This window comes from Neofelis nebulosa, chromosome 2, assembly GCF_028018385.1.
Source record: "Neofelis nebulosa isolate mNeoNeb1 chromosome 2, mNeoNeb1.pri, whole genome shotgun sequence".
NCBI classification, from domain to species: domain Eukaryota; kingdom Metazoa; phylum Chordata; class Mammalia; order Carnivora; family Felidae; genus Neofelis; species Neofelis nebulosa.
In genome coordinates, this window is record NC_080783.1 from 175460168 (window position 1) to 175480958 (window position 20791).

Here is a 20791-nt window from a genome sequence, read left to right on the forward strand (position 1 = left end):
GTACACTGAAATCTCCCCTCTGTGGTGATCATGCTAAACTCACACCAAGTTATGCACAAATACCATTAAGAGAAGATTTACTTTGTTTTTTAATAAATGTTTATTTTTCATAACTTACCTGCTAATATTTTATACTAGAGGAGTGTTACATTTTATATAAATTAGTATTTTCAAGTGATGTTTTGGGTTATGGTTATAAACTTCTGTTTTCAAAATGCAAGTTAAATGTTGTAATTTTTAAAATTTCTCTTTTTACCACTCTCTCACTTGGGATATGCTGAGTTCTTAGGTTTCCGATGACAATCCTAATAATCACTTGGCTTGAGAGGCATATAGCAACCTGAACTCTTACCATGGACTAGGGGTTATTCTAAACCCTTGATATATATTAATGACACCATTCTCTTTACCACTGTGTTAGTTACATGCGCATTGTTGTTAACACCATTGTACAGATGAGAAAATTGAGTCACGCGAGGTTAAACGATTTGCTCTGGGTTCCACAGCTATGCAGCACTACCCTGAACCACTTCTTGTAATAATTCCTGGTGTGTAATGTGGGGTCCTCAGAGATTACCAAATATATAATTCTTCCAGCAGGTCTGCGATTTAGGTAGACTAGGTGCCTGGCCTCCCTATTTCAATACACTTCCAGACCATAATCTCCCACTCCCTGCAGGTCATTTCCTCAGAAGTCCACAGTGGAATATTTGTTGTACCTGACATCACACTATCCCACTTCCCTGATTAATAAATCTGCCAGATCTCCTGATACTAATAGCGGCTTATGGTCTACCAGAAGGCCCCCTATCCTGCTAACATCAAGCAGGGAAAGTACCAATCTCAAGTGAGAGAAAACTCGGAGCCCTTTGCTTCTGCTCATTTGGGCTACTGACCCCTCCTTTGAGTCCTGGTACATTTCCCTGCCCAACAGCATGTTAATTTCAGTATGGCTAACTCCATTTTAGTGATTACAATGCTGCAGCAAGATAATAATTCTGTTACTTCAGTATTTATTTTACATACTATCAATATTTTATTTTCAAAGTGCACAGAATTTATAAAATAGAAAGCTCAAGGAAACGAAATTATTTAATGTACTTTAAATAAAAAAAACCATATAAATATGTTACAAACAATGGGGAAAATGTAAATTTACAAAAGATAAACATTCTAACCATAATATAAATTATTGGCGAATAAAAATTCATTAAGATAAATATTTACAATATAAACTAAAAAGCATATAACTCAGGAAAACCTAATCAGTTATGGAAGTTGAAAACAAAAATATTGTTTGCTCTTTTTAAAAATGTGGTAGTTAAATAATAAAGTGGGTCAGTGACATCATTGGGTTGCAAATGTATTTTTGTGCAAGCTTTTCTTGCTGCTAAAAAAGCTCTTTCTGGTGATTTTCTGACCACTCAGAAGAATGGTGAGGAAATACTTAGGGACTAACCCTAAATATTTTAATCCATATTTCATCTTCAAATAATTTTATTTCTTGTTATTTACAAGGAGTTCATTTTTTTTTTTTTTATTTGAAAGAGAGAGAGAGCACAGCAGCGGAGAGGGACAGAGAGAGAGAAAGAGAGGGAGAGAATCTTAAGCAGGCTTTATGCTGAGCATTGAGCCCAACTCAGGATTGCATCCTATGAACCATGAGATCATGACTTGACCTGAAATCAAGAGGATGTTCAACTGACTGAGCCACCCAGGCACCCCTGATACTCAGGAGGAGTTCTTGTTTGAATAACTGATTCTCCCACACCCACCCCAACAAAGACTAGGTTTCACACTGATAAGGAGCTACACGTCCCACCCCAGACCCGCCCCTGCCAAAGAAAACAAATTTATTTGCCTTTGTCTTCTGCATTTTCATCATAGATATTTGCTACATCTGATGCCCGAGTACCTGGACTCATTTCCGTGCTCGCACATTCATATTCTACTTTTCAGAAATTCTTTTCTTTGAAGTGCAATAATAATTATTCCTTCAATAGGAACTTTGCAAGACCACAATGTGGTTGCTTATTGCTATTCACACAGGCCTGGAGCTGTCTAGACTTGTCTTTTCACATCATTTGAATAATTGAACCATTGATCTTGCTCTCCAGATATTAATAACTCGAATTTCAGATGTTTTAAAAATTCAAATAGCGCACCAACAAATATGTGGATATTTCAGACTTAAAAATAGTACAGTGTACTACTGTCATACCACAATTGGGTATTCACGACTTTCTCCTTACATGGAGTACCCAGCATGCTTCAGGGCCAAGGCTCCATTTTATAAATGGGGAAAATGGTGCTCAAATAAGTGAAGTAATGAAGCTCAGGTCGCACAGCTAGCAAGTGTCAGCGCTGACATTTGAACCCAGTTCTTTGGACTCTAAAGCCACAGTAGCCTATACTGTCTCTTATTCAAAAAGTTACCCAGTCACTGTTCTATAAATAGACTCCACATTATCTGCCCTTTGGGTGAAACAAATGACCCGCATTTTTTCCCAGCCCAAACACTTAGCTCTAAGAGGCATCTTCCTGAGGTGAGCATTGTCGAACACCAGAATGGGCTCTTGTGGCAGGTTATACAATTTCCTCTTCCGTCATTCTCAAAAATAACCGAGATGAGGAGTTGTGACATTTACACAAGTTCCAGATGACTCTCTTGAGGTCTCCCCACTCTATGAATTCAGCAGGACTATGAAAATTAAGAGACAATTGAAATCTGAAGTCAGTTCTGATATCTGATCCTTTAGCTGTTTGTTACCATACAAATGAAACATCTGGATGACAGAACTGAGTGACTTTCTCCCTCTTGTTTTTGAGCCTCATGTAGCCACAGACTTTGCTGTCTGTTGTGCCATTATCAAAGCATCCAGGTGGAAGGGATATCTCGAGAAATTGGAAATAATCTTGGTTGTCTTTCTTCTATTTGCTCCTTTCATCTTTTTTCTGTTTAATAAGCACAAAGTAAACATAGAACTGATTTTTTTATTCTGAAATGTTATGAGCATTAAGCTCTGAGTATTATCATGGGAATGAATTTCATTTGAACTCCAAGGAGGCTTAATGTAAATTTTTAAAGGAAAACCTCAACATTAGTAATGCTATGACGATTTCTCTGTGCCACGGTGGATCTAGAAGGCCTCCCTCTGGCAGGTCAAATGTTTCCAAATCAGTTCAGGTGTTTTCAGGTCTTTGAGGTACCTGTAGAGCTCCGTCCTGACTCCATAGGCAGCATTTCAAAGGTTTGAGACTGTTTAGTTGTGGAAATTTCTATCGCTTGTCAGTCACCCACTGTATACCAGATCCTATAGTGAGGTCTCTACGCGGGCTTCTTTATTTAACTCAGACACTTCTACCAATTAGTTCATATTATCCCATTTTACTGTGAAGCCAGCTATAAATCAGAGCCATTGAACGCTTTGCCCATAAGTGACAGAACTGGAATTTGAATCTAGGCTGTCTGGTTCCTGCGCTCAGACTCTTCCTGCCATAGCCCGTGGTCCTAGTGCTTCTATTCCTGGCCAGTTCCCCTCAGTCCTCCTTCTCATGTCTGTATGCCTAGGTTCTGGATCTGGGCTCACAGTTGGTCAAATTTTGCCTTTACCTTGAAAGCCTTCCAGCATACTGGTCAATTGGTTTGAAGATACTCAGCTGGTTTCTTTTGAGAAACCTGACACATTCCATCTTGATTTCACTGGTGAGTTATCTTAAAATCCTGCTGGGCTCGCTGCACCTACCCACTGCTGGGTGACGGGAATATAGAGAAGAGTCTCCCGGCTGAGCAGTTCCCAGCCTAAGGGTCAGGGGAGGGAATGGGCACAGCCTGGAGAAAAGATAATTACAACACAGTGCAGCACATGTCGTAAAGAGGAATAAACTGTGTGATATGAGAATGCCTTCAATTAACCTTACCTGGGAAAACCTAGGAAGGCTTTCCAGAGGGAGTGATACCAGAGTCAAGTTTTAAAGATGTTTGTGATGGGCTGAATTTTGTTCCCCCCAAATTCATATGTTGAAGCCTGACTCCCAGTGAGACTACATTTAGAGATAGGACTTTCAGAACTCTAAAACTGAAGTTAAATGAGGTGCCATGGGTCGGCCCTAACCCATTCTTACTGGTTCCTTTTAAGAAGAGTAAATTCAGACACACAGAGAGACATCAGGGTTGTATCACACAGAGAAAGCATCATGTAAGGACCCAGCAGGAGGGCAGCCATGTCCAAGCAGGGGAAAGAGGCCTCAGGAAAAACCAAACTTGTAGACACCCCAACCTCGGACTCCCAGCCTCCAGAGGCACGAGAAATAAATTTCTGTTGTTTAAACCACTCCATCTGTGATATTTTGTTATGGCAGCCCTGGGAAACTAATATAATATTCCAAAACTCTTCCTCCTTTTCCTTCTTAATTGAGTTGTGTTCATTCCTACAGTTTTCCATGAATACCCGTCATACCTCCTGCCTCTGTTGTGCTCTGGAGGACCTAGGCATGTTTCTCTAACTACTGATAGGTGGGTGGGTTTTTCATGTGAATGCTCCAGCCAGTGGTCTTGTGAAATCCACAACGGTTTGTAAATATCGATACTGGCAGGGCACAAATAGCTCCTGGCCATTTGTAAGAAATGTATGTGTTTCTGGTGTATTTTATGTAATCTTTTCCAAAATAAGCTCAGAATTTCTACAACATGTAACAGTACATGTGTCACTTTTGTGTCGGGCAATATGGAGCAGAGAATTCTTCATAAGAATTATATGTATTTCTGAAGATTTAATCACTTACGTAAGTTGGGCGTTTTTATACATTTATGCTTTTATTTAAAGGTTTATAATTTGCAAGAAGTATAAGAACTCTGTGCAACTAGGAACACGCTTTGGAGACATGCAAGGAGAGCTCAAATAGACTGCTGATCCTGTCGGTGTACATTCAGTTTCAGAATAGCACTGGGCACAAAGTATGCACGATATCCATGTAAGATGAAATTACTGCTGGGGCGCCTGGGTGGCGCAGTCGGTTAAGCATCCGACTTCAGCCAGGTCACGATCTCGCGGTCCGTGAGTTCGAGCCCCGCGTCAGGCTCTGGGCTGATGGCTCGGAGCCTGGAGCCTGTTTCCGATTCTGTGTCTCCCTCTCTCTCTGCCCCTCCCCCGTTCATGCTCTGTCTCTCTCTGTCCCAAAAATAAATAAAAAATGTTGAAAAAAAAAAAAAAAAAAAAAAAAAAAAAAAAAAAAAAGAAATTACTGCTTTGAGACAAAGTTGAAACTCGTCAAACACAAAGACCCTCTGAAAATATTTTAAAAAATAAGAATAAAAGGAAATGGAAAGAGTAAAACTTTGTAAAATTAATATGATAAAAGTACCAGGTAAAATAATCAGTAAGCGGTAACATAGAGAAGCAAACTAGGCACGGTAGGTTGCAGATGTGAATGCTCTAGTCTAAAATAGTCGATAATGAGTAAAACACATTTTGAGGGGTAACCAGGACAGAGGTCCTATGTGTTCAAATAAGACAAGTGTTTGATAATAATTTTCAATGTACCTATCTCCCCAGGAGGCAATGAGCTTCCTAGGGGAAAAGATGGGATCATATCCTTCTTCATTTGAATATTTTCAGGGTCCGGTACCTGATACAGAGTGGCCACTTAGTATGTGAGTGAAGGACTGGCTATAATTCACAGGCTGGACAGGAAAGGGGTGGAGAGGTGCTCACTAAGACGGCCATGGTAGCTGCCACATGTCTGTCCCTATTTGAACTGCCCATTTCCTTGTGTTTTCCCACTGTAACTTTAAAACCTGACTTCTTAAAGTAATAGCTAACACTTTTGCGGCAGGTTATACAACGTGTAAATGCTTCTTACACGTCAACTCATTGACTTGGATCTTAAAACACAGCTGGAGTGTTAGACAAAGCCAGAGTTCTTCTCCTCTGGTACAAATGAGGAACCTGACACCCAGGGCTTGCTTGAGGTCACAGAGCTGATATCAGGCAGCCTCAGGACTCAGTTCCAAACCATCCCAATCCAAAGCAGGTGCTCTTTTCACTTCACCATCAGCTGTGGGACACAGAGGAGGCCACAGCTGTGAGAGCAAGTACAGAGCCTTCCCAGGGAGGTAACAACTGGCCCTTGAAGCAGAAGCATTTTGCATTGTCTTCTACCAGGGTAGCCAGCCCCCAGCACAAGGCGTGATAAGTTCAAGGATGTACTAGGAGAGGAAGAACTAGCCACAGGTACAAAAAGGTTACAAGCATGGCTGTGCAGTCAGACTCGAGCTAGAATCTTACTCATGTCCCTTACTTGTTATGGGATCTTCCAAAAATCCTTTTGATTAAAACTATTTAATGAACACTTACTGTGCACTATTCAATGACTAGGTTTTGGGTGTATAGTGGTAAAAAAAAAAAAAAAAGAAAAAGAAAAAAGCATTGCTTTTCCCATTACTAGTTGTCTAATAACACTAAACAAGTGCATCAGTTTATGTATAATTATCACACAAAGTGGTTGCAAGGAATTAAGTAGATAATAAAGCAGTGTGCCTAGGGAGCACTTGGGTGGCTCAGTTAGGTGATCATCCGACTTCGGCTCAGGTCATGATCTCATGGTTGGTGAGTTCGAGCCCCACGTCAGGCTCTGTGCTGAGAGTGCAGAGCTTGCTTCAGATTCTCTTTCTCCATCTCTATCTGCCCCTCCCCTGCTCTCTCACTCTCTCAAAAATAAATCAGCATTTAAAAAAATAAAAATAAAAGCACTTAACAGATACCTGGCATGTAATAGTGCCTCTGGCAATGGTAGCTGAATATAGGTGCTTAAGAAGTTAGGGGCGCCTGGGTGGCTCAGTCGGTTAAGCGTCCGACTTCGGCTCAGGTCACAATCTCGCCATCCGTGGGTTCGAGCCCCGCATCAGGCTCTGTGCTGACAGCTCAGAGCCTGGAGCCTGTTTCAGATTCTGTGTCTCCCTCTCTCTGACCCTCCCTTGTTCATGCTCTGTCTCTCTCTGTCTCAAAAATAAATAAACGTTAAAAAATTTTTTTAAAAAGAAGTCATAGGAAGGTTCCACTTGTCCACTCACCCCTACATGGCTCTGGTGTGGTCCTATCACTGCCTGTCTACACCTGACATCAAATCTTGATTAGACCACCCTCTAATATTAATGATTCCTACAGTTAGGTCTCCATTAATCTCCAAGTGCCTTCATATCTATTAGTGATTTTAATTACTACCACCATCCACTGTGGTGAGTGTGGTTCTCCCCTAATAATAAATAAGGGAAATGTAGGCCCATAGTTTGTGACCCACAAAACACAGCAGGCTAGCCAGGAATGGCCTCCGTGCTCCGTGTGTTCCTGCAGTCCCTGCACAGGGCCCTCACCTTCTCAGAAACCTTTGCTAGCTCCTCCCTGCTTCCCAGCGACAAATACAACATCTCTGACACTATGTGCAGTCCTGCTTCCCACACACAGATCCACAGAAGAGTAGGGATCCTGGTGGACAATAAACTCTTCTCTCGAGAAAAGGGCCCTATAGTGAGCTTTACGAAAATCTAAGTGATCCCTTTAAACTAATATCCTTTATTCTGATTATTTCTCTTACTAGTTCTGGTGCTAAATGTCATGTATTTCATAAAGTTATGATGCTTATAGTTGATTTTTTAAAAAAACTATTTCTATTTAGTAAATAAAGAGCTTGGGGCACCTGGGTGGCTTAGTTGGTTAAGCATCCAACTCTTTTTTTTTTTTTGCTTTTTAAAAAAATTTTTATTTATTTATTTATTTATTTATTTTATTAACTTGTTTTATTTTTTATTTTTTTTAATTTACATCCAAATTAGTTAGCATATAGTGCAAAAATGATTTCAGGAGTAGATTCCTTAGTGCCCCTTACCGATTTAGCCCATCCCCGCTCCCACAACCCCTCCAGTAACCCTCAGTTTGTTCTCCATATTTAAGAGTCTCTTCTGTTTTGTCTCCCTCCCTGTTTTTATATTATTTTTGTTTCCCTTCCCTTATGTTCATCTGTTTTGTCTCTTGAAGTCCTCACATGAGTGAAGTAGTATGATTTTTGTCTTTCTCTGACTAATTTCACTTAACATAATATCCTCCAGTTCCATCCACGTAGTTGCAAATGGCAAGATTTCATTCTTTTTGATTCCCGAGTAATACTCCATTGTATATATATATACCACATCTTCTTTATCCATTCATCCATCGATGGACATTTGGCTCTTTCCATACTTTGGCTATTATTGATAGTGCTGCTATAAACATGGGGGTGCATGTGTCCCTTCAAAACAACACACCTGTATCCCTTGGATAAATGCCTAGCAGTGCAATTGCTGGGTCGTAGGGTATTTCTATTTTTAGTTTTTTGAGGAACCTCCATACTGTTTTCCAGAGTGGCTGCACTAGCTTGCATTCCCACCAACAATGCAAAAGAGATCCTCTTTCTCCACATCCTTGCCAACATTTGTCATTGCCTGAGTTGTTAATGTTAGCCATTCTAACAGGTGTAAGGTGGTATCTCATTGTGGTTTTGATTTGTATTTCCCTGATAATGAGTGATGTTGAGCATTTTTTCATGTGTCCGTTGGCCATCTGGATGTCTTCTTTGGAGAAGTGTCTATTCATGTCTTTTGCCCATTTCTTCACTGGATTATTTGTTTTTTGGGTGTTGAGTTTGAGAAGTTCTTTATAGACTTTGGATACTAACCCTTTATCTGATATGTCATTTGCAAATATCTTCTCCCATTCTGTCGGCTGTCTTTTAGTTTTTCTGATTATTTCCTTCACTGTGCAGAAGCTTTTTATTTTGTTGAGGTCCCAGTAGTTCATTTTTGCTTTTGTTTCTCTTGCTTCTGGAGACATGTTGAGTAAGAAGTTGCTGCGGCCAAGATCAAAGAGGTTTTTGCCTGCTTTCTCCTCGAGGATTTTGATGGCTTCCTGTCTTACATTGAGGTCTTTCATCCATTTTGAGTTTATTTTTGTGTATGGTGTAAGAAAGTGGTCCAGGTTCATTATTCTGCATGTCGCTGTCCAGTTTTCCCAGCACCACTTGCTGAAGAGATGGTCTTTATTCTATTGGATATTCTTTCCTGCTTTGTCAAAGATTAGTTGGCCATACGATTGTGGGTCCATTTCTGGGTTCTCTATTCTGTTTCATTGATCTGAGTGTCTGTTCTTGTGCCAGTACCATACTGTCTTGATGATTACAGCTTTGTAGTACAGCTTGAAGTCTGGGATTGTGATACCTACTGCTTTGGTTTTCTTTTTCAAGATTGCTTTGGCTATTCTGGGTCTTTTCTGGTTCCATACAAAGTTTAGGATTGTTTGTTCTAGCTCTGTGAAGAATGCTGGTGTTATTTTGATAGGGATTGCATCGACTATGTAGATTGCTTTGGGTAATATCAACATTTTAACAATATTTTTCTTCCTATCCAGGAGCATGGAATCTTTTTGTGTCTTCTTCAATTTCTTTCATAAGCTTTCTATAGTTTTTAGCGTATAGATTTTTCACCTCTTTGGTTAGATTTATTCCTAGGTATTTTATGGTTTTTTTGTGCAACTGTAAATGGGATCAATTCCTTGATTTCTCTTTCTGGTGCTTCATTGTTGGTGTATAGGAATGCAACGGATTTCTGTGTGTTGATTTTATATCCTGCAACATTGCTGAATTCATGAATCAATTCTAGCAGTTTTTTGGTGGAATCTTTAGGGTTTTCCATATAGAGTATCATGTCATCTGCAAAGAGTGAAAGTATGACCTCCTCCTGGCTGATTTGGATGCCTTTTATTTCTTTGTGTTGTCTGATTGCAGAAGCTAAGACTTCCAATACTATGTTGAATAACAGTGGCGAGAGTGGATATCCCTGTCTTGTTCCTGACCTTAGGGGGAAAGCTGTCAGTTTTTCCCCATTGAGGATGATATTAGCATTGGGTCATTCATATATGGCTTTTATGATTTCAAGGTATGCTCCTTCTATCCCTACTTTCTTGAGGGTTTTTATAAAGAAAGGATGCTATATTTTGTCAAATGCTTTCTCTGCATCTGTTGAGAGGATCATATGGTTCTTGTCCAACTCTTGATTTCAGTTCAGGTCATGATCTCACAGTTTGTGGGATCAAGCCCCACATCAGGCTCCACGTTGACAGTGCAAAGCCTTTTTGGGATTCTCTCTCTCCCTCTCTCTCTGCCCCCTCTCCCAGTCATGTGCGCTCGCTCGCTCTCTCTCTCTCTCTCAAAATAAATAAATAAATAAATAAATAAACTTAAAATAATTTTTTAAATAAATAAAGAGCTTGATGTAGTTTTTTAAACTGGTCTGCGAGATCCAAAAGCTAGGACTTTATAGTCAATACTGGTGTATGGCTCCAAGGCCTTCTCAGATATCCACTCCCCCTCCATTCTGTGCCTTTATTCCCTCCCCTCCTGACCCTACTCTATCTTCCCTCCCCTCTCTCTTCTAATCAAGTAGTGCCTGAGCTAATATGCTCACAATTCCTTAAACTGTATGATTGCCATGTCTTCAGGTGAGTCCCTGCTGATTGCCCTCCTTGGTCACTTCTTTCCATTCCATGAGGTATACCTTAAGGCTTCACTTCTCTTTAGTTTCCCTCGACTCTCCAGACAGTGCTAAGCACTGTTCTCCCAAGGTGTTTGCTAATTCCAGTGTGGCAGCTCCCCTTTCCTGGCAGGGTGCTGGTTTCTCCACATGCCTCTCCCATGAGAACTTGAGCCCCATTAAAAGTGGAGCTGGAGCCACAGCTTTCCTCTTGTCCACTCCTTGTGCCTAGCCCAGCAGCTGGCCTGTCATTGGACCATGTGGATGAGGTCGAGGGGAGGAGATGACAGGAGGGAGAGGAGGAATGAGGAAAACAGACAAAGAGGAAATACAGAGAGAGGCACAGAATGAAGAGACAGGGATACACACAGAGACAAGAGACAGAGCCAGGGAGGAAAGACAAGGATAGAGCAAAGAAACTAAGAAGGAGAAATAGAGAAAGAGGAGAGGAGGGGGAGGGAGGAGGAAGGGAAGAAAAGAGGTGTGTTGTGAAAGACAGGCATCAAGGAAAGGGCAAAAGAAGGAAGGAAGGAAGGAAGGAAGGAAGGAAGGAAGGAAGGAAGGAAGGAAGGAAGGAAGGAGAAAGAGATGGTAGGAGGAAGTTGGCTGCTCACGAGTGAACAATTTCTGTCTGTACCTGGCAATCTCCACCCTCCATTGTTGCTGACTCAGCAAACCTGCCTTCTCAGGGTGCAAATACCTGCCTTCCCATCATTCATCTTCAGCACATGCAGGGGGCTTTGATTTGCAGTCCATCTTTCATCCTCTAATTGTTTGGATACATTTGCATTAAATTATATTTAGATTTTCATCATCTCCTTAATTTTCCAAGATAAATAGAAAACTCTTCTTAAAAAGTGAAAATGCTATAGACCATGCATTTGGCCTTAGAAAACTGTCAGTACAGTAAAGAAAGAAAGCATTTCTGCTTTGGCAAAAATATTTTATTCCAGAGAATAAATTTTATAATGATGGGTCTTTTTTTTCTTTTTAAGAAAGGTGGCTGGGGGCGGGAGGGGGGGGTGGCAGAGAAAGGGCAAGCATGAGTGGGGGAGGGGCAGAGGGAGAGGAAGAGAGAATCTTAAGCAGGGTCTATGCTCAGCGCAGAGCCTGATGCAGGGTCCATCCCACGATGCTTAACTGACTGAGCCATCCAGGCACCCCTCAAATAATGAATCTTGACCAACTTAGCTCTAATTTGTAAGTTTTTGTTGTTGTTGGAAATGTATATGCTCTTGTCAACATAGCTCTCTAGAAAGTACCTCCATTTCATAAAATTACAACTTTTTAAGTGCAGAGCGTCAGTTTTTTCAAAGTTTTGGTTTAAAAAATAAGTAAAAATGAACATTTCAAACTCCAGTTACCGAAGAGATGCCATGGCAAGTAAACAATGAAGGATACCCTACAATGAAAAAGTGAGGTCTCGGGGCACCTGAGTGGCTCAGTCAGTTAGGCATCTGACTCTTGATATCAGCTCAGGTCATGATCTTAGAGTCGTGAGTTCAAACCCTGTGTCAGGCTCTGTGCTAGGCAGGGAGCCTGGTATGAATGAATGAATGAATGAATGAGCTTTCATTTCAAGTTGGGCGTAACCATGTTAACAACTGCTCTGTAAGGAGCGCTTCTAAAGAGTTTTGCACACCCTGTTTCTTTGCATGCATACCACATTCGTTCCTTTCATCATTCCCATTTCACCTGTGCGGTATCTGGGCTCCCAGATTTAGGTCACTAGAAAAGTCAAAGAGCTGGTAAGTGGCCAAGCTGGGTTTTATCCCAGTAACCTCTAACACCAAAAGCTTGTGAACAAAATGCTCCTCCTGGTGTGAGGAAGACGTAATCTGTAGGACTGTTAACCTAGGTCGATTGACACTGATTGATAGATCCCCTGACTTTTAGCCTTAAACCCTGAGAAGAGAAAGATGCTCCCTGCAATTTATTAAATGCATCCTTTCATTTAACTCTGACAACAAGCCTGTGCAGTAGGAGTATTTGGATATTCACCTCCTTAGACCGCTGAGGAAATTGAGCTCCTGAGAAGCTAAGTAGCATGCCTAGTTCTCCAAATTGCCTCTCCAGGCATTTAGACTCCAGAAGAAGGTATGAACGCCCAAAGTCTTCATAGCCTGCCTCACTGGAGATGAGAACCGTTATTTCTTTGTATTTGTTTAAAAAGCTGAACTTTCGTCCAGTGTTTGCTGCATGCCAGACAATGTTTCATACGTGCATTGCAGGAATTCTCATTCATTCCTCACAGTGTGAAGGAAGCTCACTCTCAGCCCTCTGCTGGACTCTTTATTCACCCTAGAGCAGAGATCATTTTGACTTCAGGGCACAAGCAAGTATAGTAAGACAATGGTCTCAGGAATGTGCTAGAATGGGAGAGTGCAAGTCCAGCCTAAGGGCATTCAAATAATGACTATTTAAGAACACCTCCCAGGCCAAATCAGCCTGTCTACCAGCCTTTTTTATTCCCTGGCTGGTTCTTTACCCCAGCCTAGCGGGACACTGGGGGACCCTGCCTGTAGCCCTCATTGCTACTCAGTTTAGAGAGTCTGGCACCATGTTTCATACTCTTATTTTAAGATAATGCCATTGATTCTTCCAACTGGGGTAATCGAGAACCATCCATTCCACTTTCCTGCAGCTTCTAAAGTAGCTACACACAGTGCTCATGTTATTACAAGACCCTTAATTGTTATTAATTGCTATTGGAGGTGACGATAATTAACGCACTGTAATGAAGTGCGAGCCCGCCATCCTGTTGCGTGTGTATTTAACCTGTACTTGTCTAAGGAGATCAACAGATTCGATAGAGACCTTCATGCCTCAGTGCTGAAGAAGAGAAAGGGGTGTAAGAGTTAATCCAGAGACCCGAAAACCTTGGGCCACGTCTTCCATGGGAAGATCACACTGCCTGTGGCCTGTGCCTTCCTACTGCCCGTCAGCTCCTGTGGCTCCCCGCTGCCAAGCCAGCTTCACTTGATCAGAACTGCAGGCTCCTTTGATGACACGCCAGCACGGGCTTCAAACACCAATCACCACACTGCCGGTGACAAATACGAAAGGAAAAAAAAAAAAGCAGCAATGATCGTTTAATAAATTTATTATGAAGACAAATGGCCCTTGCATAAATCACCCTGCCTTATCATTGAAAAACGTCTCTCATTCAGACACAGAGACGAAAAGGGTTAATTTCAAAACTGTGGTCGCACAACCCCCACGTGCCTTAGGAAGGCTGAGTGATCCCCATGGCCTGAAGCCACTGGGTCCCACGGTGAGGTTCCCCAGAATGACGACAGCCATTACCTCAGCCCCCGTGTGCGACTTTTTGGGACCACAAGATAAGAAAGAAAGTGAGGGTCATTCTACATTTCCACAGCACGTGGAGATGTGGAATAAACAGCCCAAAGTGGGGTTGCTGAGAAGCACCCTGGCGACCACTGTCTGTGTGCTCGTAGGCATTCTGTTGGACGTTCCGCAGAGATAATTTCATCTTGTTCTTAGAAAATGACACAGCGGCAGCAACAGAGCAGCGAATGCTTAAGAACATTGGCTTTGGAATTAGGTAGCCCTTGTTCAAGTCCACAGTCTAACAGAATTTCACTCTGTGACCTTGGCCAAGTTACTTAACATAAGTCTTATTCCCTAGGCCATCCAACAGAGAAGTAGCTACCACACAGATTTGTTGTTGTAATGGTTAAATTAAATGATATGTGATGACTACTTAGCATAGAAAGGACTCCACATGTTATCATAAACGTAATTATTATTTCTCGACCTGACACATGAGAAAACACAAGCTCCTTGAAGTTGAGCATCTTATCCACAGAACACAGCTAATAGTGTAGCCTGGATTCAAACCCATATCTGTGTCCAGCTCCCCTGCCCTTTTGCCTAGAGCCTAAGGTTTTCAGTGTGGGTGGTTAGCCCCAAGGTCTGTAGTTTACTGAGGAAACTCACTGGGGAAACTATGCCTTGAATGATTACCTTCATTTCCCTCCAGACCAAAGGTAAGGAGTCTCCCCCATTTGGATGCCAGCTGCCTTCTCAAATTAGTAGAAAAATTTAACAACCTCAAGATGTATAACTTAAAATTTTTTTTAATGTTTATTTTTGAGACAGAGGGAGACGCAGCACGTGTGGGGGAGGGGCAGAGAGAGAGGGAGACACAGAACCTGAAACAGGTTCCAGGCTCTGAGCTGTCGGCACAGAGCAAGACATGAGGCTCCAACCCACGAACCATGAGATCATGACCTGAGCCGAAGTTGGACGCTTAACCGACTCAGCCACCCAGGCGCCCCAAGGTGTATAATTAAAGATATAGGAGAATTGTTTCTGTTATGAAACTGATTAGAACCATGCGGTCATCTTTTGGTTGTTATGTGTTTTTTCTAAATACTTGAGTACTAATGCCTAGCCTCCTCTCTGTTACTTATCACATGTTGTTGACTCACACATGGGTTACTTGAAGGATTGCCAGGGGCATCTGAGTTGAGACCCCCACTGCCTAGGCCCACAGGGGGACTTGAGCTGAAGTTGTATTCCATGCTTGGTCCCTACTTACAGTTAGCTCAAGGAGAGTATGAAGAAGATCAAATCTGGCCAAGCAATGGTTAATCCAACAGTGTCTCAGTAAAGAAACATTTGAGGAAGCATCTGGGTGGCTCAGTCGGTTAAGCATCCCACTCTTGGTTTCGGCACAGGTCGTGATCTCACGGTTTGTGAGTTAGAACCCTGGGTCCTGGGTCGGGCCTGCTTGGGATTCTCTCTCTCTCTCTCTCTCCCTCTCTGTACCCGTCCCCTGCTCACACACACACTCTCTCTCTCAAAATAAATAAATAAACTTTAAAAAAAGAGAAATGTTGGAGGGCCTGTTATGTGTCAGACCATGGACTCAGACTTGGTAACAACACCATACAAATAGGAAATGCTCCTACTTTGGAAATGGTTTGTGATTTCCTTCCGAGGCAAGTCTGTCACTGTCAGCAGTGAGACTCTCACTTAATACCCAAGAGCTGCAACAGTTCTCTGTTTAATAAGCACTTACTGAGTGGGGCGCCTGGGTAGCTCAGTCGGTTGCGTGTCCGACTTCGGCTCAGGTCACGATCTCACGGTCTGTGAGTTCAAGCCCCGCGTCGGGCCCTGTGCTGACAGCCCAGAGACTGGAGCCTGCTTCGGATTCTGTGTCTCCCTCTCTCTCTGCCCCCAACCCACTCACATTCTGCCTCTGTCTCTCTCAAAAATAAATAAACACTTAAAAAAATTTTTTTTTAAATAAGCACTTACTGAGTGTCACAGGGGAACAGGCGGTGATGGGTCCCACATGAACCTTCCATCCCCTAGTCTCTCTCCATGTAGGAGTTCCTCAACCAAAACCCTCTCAGAGAGAAAGCTCCATGCCTCTCCCCCCCGACTAACTTTCAGCAGAAATGGGAACTCCTGCATAAACCCCATCTGTTTTTTTAAAGAAATTTTAAAAGTAACGGAGGAAGTAGGGAACTCTCTTCAATGTAGAGACTATCAACTTGTCATTCACTCAGAAGACAAATACAATTGTGGAGTCAAAGAATAGAACTTTTATCCTTTTCAGGCCAAATCTCTTCCTCTCGTGATGCGCACACACACACACACACACACACACACACCACCACCACCACCACCACCAATCCTTTGAACCCAGGACAGCAGGTGGGTATGAGAAACTAGGACAGTCTACAAATTGGCTTGTCAGCGAGGAGGCAACAATGCAGAGCGGAAGGTGATGTCAACAAAAGCTCTGCCTTCTGTTGCTGCTAGTGATTGAGAGCCATGGGTGTGTCTGCTGAGCTGCCTCCCTGTTTCTAGACCTGGAGCGTATGGCGTTGCAGCCCTTCCTCCCTCCTCCCCTCTCCCCTCCTTTCCGGCTCTCTCCCCTCTGCGTCTGTATCCCTGGATCCTGCTTCTCCTGCTGCTGGAACGCATGAGAACCAGAGAGCACACGTGTCGGCTGTCATTGTGCCTTGCGCTGTGCCAGGTGCCGGGCGGGAGGTTCAGCATTTCATTCCCATAACAAACCTATGAAGATATTCTTTTAATTTAAAAGCCCCTTCACTTATTTCCCCCATCCCTCCATTCCCCTCCTCTGCAACCACCTGTTGTCTGTATTTATAGCTGTTTCTGTTTTGTTTTGTTTTTTAGATTCCACATGTAAGTGAAATCATATGGTATTTGTCTTTCTCTGTCTGACTTACTTGACTCAACATAATACCCTCTAGGTCTGTCTGATTTATATCACTCAGTGTAACACCCTCTAGGTCCATCCATGTTGTCACAAATAACAAGATCTCATTCTTTTTTATTGGTGAGTAAAATTTCGCTGTATATATATATATATGCCACTTCTTTCTCCATTCATCTGTTGATGGACACTTGGGCTGCTTCCTTATCTTGGCTGTTGCAAATTATGCTAAATAAACATAGGAGTGCATACATCTTTTCAAATTAGTGTTTTCGTATTCTTTGAGTAAATTTTCAGCAATAGAATTACTGGATCATATGGTATTTCTATTGTAAATGTTTTCGAGGAACCTCCATACTGTTTTCCATGGCGGCTGTACCCGTTTGCATTCTCACCAATGGTGCAGGAGGATTCCCTTTTCTCCCCATCCTCATCACCACCTGTTGTTTCTTGTGTTGTTAAGTGCAGCCATTCTGATGGGGGTGAGGTGGTGTCTCATTGTGGTTCTGATTTGCATTTCCCTGATGATGAGTGATGTTGAGCATCTTTTCATGTGTCTGTTGGCCATCTCGAGCTCTTCTTCAGAAAGATGTCTGTTCATGTCTTCTGCCCATATTTTATCAGATTATTTGTTGTTGTTGTTCTGGTGTTGAGTTGTGTAAGTTCTTTATAGATTTTGGATATTAACTCCTTATCAGGTATGTCCTTTGCAAATATCTCCTCCCAGTTATTGGGTTGCCTTTTCTTTTGTTGATGGTTTCCTTTGCTGTGCAAAATCCTTTTTATTTTTGTGTAGCTTCCGTAGTTCATTTCTGTTTTTGTTTCTCTTTCCTGAGCCGACAGGTGCATAAATATGTTGCTAAGGCAAAGACTGTATTATTATCTCCATTTTACAAATGAGGCAACAAAGGCTCACAGTAAGGGACTTTCACAAGCCTACTCTGCTAAGAGGCAGAGCTTGGATCTTGTTCCAGGCTTGACTGACCTCAAAGTCTCTTCTAGACTTCTCCATAAGAAATTCTGGGAGAAAAGAAGGGAGATGCCAAAACTTAAGATGAGGTAGCTTAGTGGGGATAGGAGTGAAGAGAAAGGGAGGAGCTCTAATAAACCTCACTCACTCACAACTTGTTTCAAATCTCATCTTGGCTCAAGTTCTCTTTCATCCATCCCCTTCCTCTTGCTCTCACTCCAAATGATAGTAAGTGGGGCGTGAATTGAGGCCAGAGGACTGACCTTTTGTACGCTGGCTATCCGTCATTGGCTGTAGCCAGTGGGGGTGGTGATGGTGCACAGCCTCTAGCCAGGTGGCTCTCCTCAGGGGAAGGCTATTCCTGGGAGAGGGAGCAGCTGTGAGTCATTAGCAGCCAACACTCACAGCAGCTGGGAGGGGGTGCACTAGCCTAGTAAGGGGCGGGGGTCTGGGCAGAGCACCAAGAACGTCCACTACTGACACAGAATGAGAGAATGATGGCCCACTGGCTAATTGGCATCCTTAATATAGCACAGCCAGCTTATTTTACAGGTGAGCAATCCGATGCCCAGAGAGAAGAGCTGAAATCAGAATTCCCTTACATACCCTGAGAGTCTTCCTCGGTTTGACCCTATACTGACTTCTAGCTGTCTACTCCACTTGGAGCACACTGACATTCTAGCCCTGCCTATGCCCCGTTCCCCAAGCATCCAGGCCCTTCCTTTGCCACCATGCCTTTACTCATGCTTATTCTTTGGCAGTCCTTGAAATACTTTTCCTTTGTTTTCAAGTGATTGTAAATACCCTGCAGACTCATTTCATCACATTTCGAAGGGTTGGTCCATCACAGATTGCCTATAGGGTTTTGTAGCTCCTTTACAAACAATGTAAAAAGATTTGTAGTCTTAGAGCAGCTGATCTGTAGGAGCCCATAGATTATCTGCATATGCCTGCACCGCTGTATGGCTCTCCCATAAGTACTTATAGAACATTATGGATTTCTTGTAGAATCCCACAGATTGCCTATGATAATTGTGCCGTGTTCAGTAGTCATTCATTGGACTATCTATTGAGTGCTTACTACATGCCAGCCTATGCTCTAGAGAAACCAGGTGAACAAAACTGACAAGGTCCCTACCCTTATTCTAAGCATAATAAAGACAGTCACTATGTGGGAAACTAATAAATAATTTCAGATGATGTTAAGTGCCACTGAGAGTGATAGGGGCAAGGACTCAAAACTCATAGGTCAAAGAAAGACATTGGAGCTGAGATCTTAACTGTGAGAAAGAATCATCCAGACGAAGGTCTGAGAAAACAGACTTCTAAGTAGAAGAAACAACAGAGATAATGACCAGAGGCAGGAATGAGCTTGACATAAATGAGGAACACAATCAGTGTCAAAGTGTCCAGGAAATGGTTAGTAAACAAGCGCGAGAGTGGTACAAGGTAAGCACACTGGGCAGATATTAGTGATAAAGGAAGAGCCCACTATATATATATATATACATATATATACACACACACACACACACATATATATGTTACTTGGCCATCAGAAAAATGAAATCTTGCTATTTGCAACAACGTGGGGTTGTTGAAATACATGGAACTAGAGTGTGTTATGCTAAGTGAAATACGTCACTCAGAGAAAGACAAATATATGATTTCACTCATATGTGGAATTTAAGAAACACAACAGATGAACATAGGGGAAGGGAAGGAAAAAATAATATAAAAACAGAGAGGGAGGCAAACCATAAAAGACTCTTAAATACAGGGAACAAACTTAGGGTTGCTTGGAGGGGTGTTGGTTGGGGGATGGGCTAAATGCGTGATGGGCATTAAGGAGGGCACTTTTTGGGGTGATCCCTGCATGTTATATGTAAGTGATGAATCACTAAATTCTACTCCTGAAACCATTATTACACTATATGTTAACTAACTTGGACTTAAGTTTAAAAAAAGAAAGACAGCAAAGCCTTCTCTCAAGAAACTCACACTCTATTTCCATAGTCACTTTTGGTTTGTAATAGTGAGTACCATCACAGATCACCTATAGGTATTTATGATAGCTTTTCAGTGCTTAGGGGGAGCCCTCACAGATAGTCTGTGATGATAGTATTTCACTGAATTGCCTGCAGGAACATGGTATGTCATCTCAAATCATGTGAGTATTAGAAATGAGCTGCAGGTTCTCACAATCCCAGTATAGATCCACTCGTGTGTAGTTTAGGCAAACCCTTAATGATGCCCCTGTAAGCTGGTAGTCACATTGGAGATGACCTGACACTTGATATCACTGGGATTCCACGGTAGACCCCTTAGATGCTTTCCAATTCCTAAAACTTGTAAAGTATGTTTGCTATATCACTAAGGATTGCTTGGGGATTATTTTCAAACCTGAGACTGTCCCAAAGAAAAATTTCTCTTTGACTCAGTTTTACTCTCTGTTATTGATTAACATGAGAAATTAATCCCGTACAAGTATTTGGAACAAATGATAACACGCAATTAAAAACACTTCCCCAGTGTGTAAGGATTAGTTACAGCTGCAAGTGACAGAGATGCACAGTAATAGGAAGTTTAAATAAGATGGAAAATAGAAGGCTATTTCTCTCACAAGAAAGTCTGAAGTCCACAGTCCACAGGACAATCTGGAAGTTCCACTGTGCAAAATCCTCAGGGCTCCAGGCTCCTTCTGGCTTCCTGCTCTGTCGTCCAAGATGGCTCCTCAGCCACCACATCCATGTTCCAAGCAGTCGGATGGGCAAAGAAAAGGCAAAGGGTACATGCTAGTTATTTTCTGGGGAAAGCTTCACTAAATGGTCTCAACACACTTCTGCTTGCCAGTGACCAGAACTTAACTGTTTGGCCACATTGCTGCAAGGGGACTGAAAAATGCAGTCTTTATGCTTGGTAGTCATGTTCCCAGTGGAATATTCTCTTTCTTAGGTAGAAGGGGAAATGGATAATGAGGAGAAATCAACCGCCTTTACTATAGCCAGTATGGATACAATTCCTGTAACAAAATTCACATTAGTAG

The 20791-nt window shown here is 42.2% G+C and overlaps 1 protein-coding gene across 17 annotated transcripts in view; it reads left to right on the forward strand.

Moving 5' to 3' along the window:
* DAB1 (DAB adaptor protein 1) overlaps window positions 1–20791 on the forward strand; it is a 1141854-nt gene that overhangs the window by 549359 nt on the left and 571704 nt on the right. The gene's annotated exons all lie outside the window — the stretch shown is intronic.